The sequence below is a fragment of the Cryptotermes secundus genome, unplaced genomic scaffold (genome assembly GCF_002891405.2).
Source record: "Cryptotermes secundus unplaced genomic scaffold, Csec_1.0 scaffold1183, whole genome shotgun sequence".
NCBI lineage: Eukaryota > Metazoa > Arthropoda > Insecta > Blattodea > Kalotermitidae > Cryptotermes > Cryptotermes secundus.
In genome coordinates, this window is record NW_019719381.1 from 91,564 (window position 1) to 92,415 (window position 852).

Here is an 852-nt window from a genome sequence, read left to right on the forward strand (position 1 = left end):
GGGGGGGACATAGGCCTCTAAGCCAAGCAGGAAACCAGCAGAAAACAGGTGGCAAGAAGGGTGAGCTTACTCTTTGGTCCTGATGATGGAGGCAGTATATTCGTCTGAAACATCAGTGAACTACTGCATTTCTTGGCATTACATTCATAGTCACCACTGTGAGAATCTCAGATCTGATAGAGCTTTAGACTTGTTTTCAGATGTACATATGTAATTAGGGTAATAGTGCAACTTAGTAATGCATGACTTTGTGAATATAACTAATGTAAGTTACATTTCACAACTGGAGAATGGTGTGTGATGAGGGTTCTGTACAGCATTACAAGATCTTGCAACTACAAGGTGGTTCAAATATGACTGGGACTGATTTTTTTTTTAAACCAAAATTGCCAAACACTTACTTGCACATGTCAGTCTTCAACGTACTCCCCTCCGGAGTCAACACATTTTTTCCAACGTTCTGGAAGCATCCTGATGCCCTTTTCAAAAAAGTTTTGTGGTTGGCGGTGTATCCACTCCCGAACATTCTGGATGACGGTGTCATCGTCCACAAACCGCATGCCTTGCAAGTCTGATTTGAGCCTTCAAAACAGGTAGAAATCACTTGGTGCCAAATCAGGACTGTACAGCGGATGTGTCAGAAGGTTCCATTTAAATTTCCGGAGGGTTTCCATTGTTCTTTTGGCCGTATGGGGGCGTGCATTATCTTGAAGGAAGGCTACACACTTTCCACCTCTCTTCCGCTTGGATCGGATCTTTTCCTTCATGTCTGTTGCCAGGAGGTCTGAGTAATAAGCTGCATTGACTGTTCTGGCATCTGTCAGATAACCCCTGTCATGGATAACCCCCTGC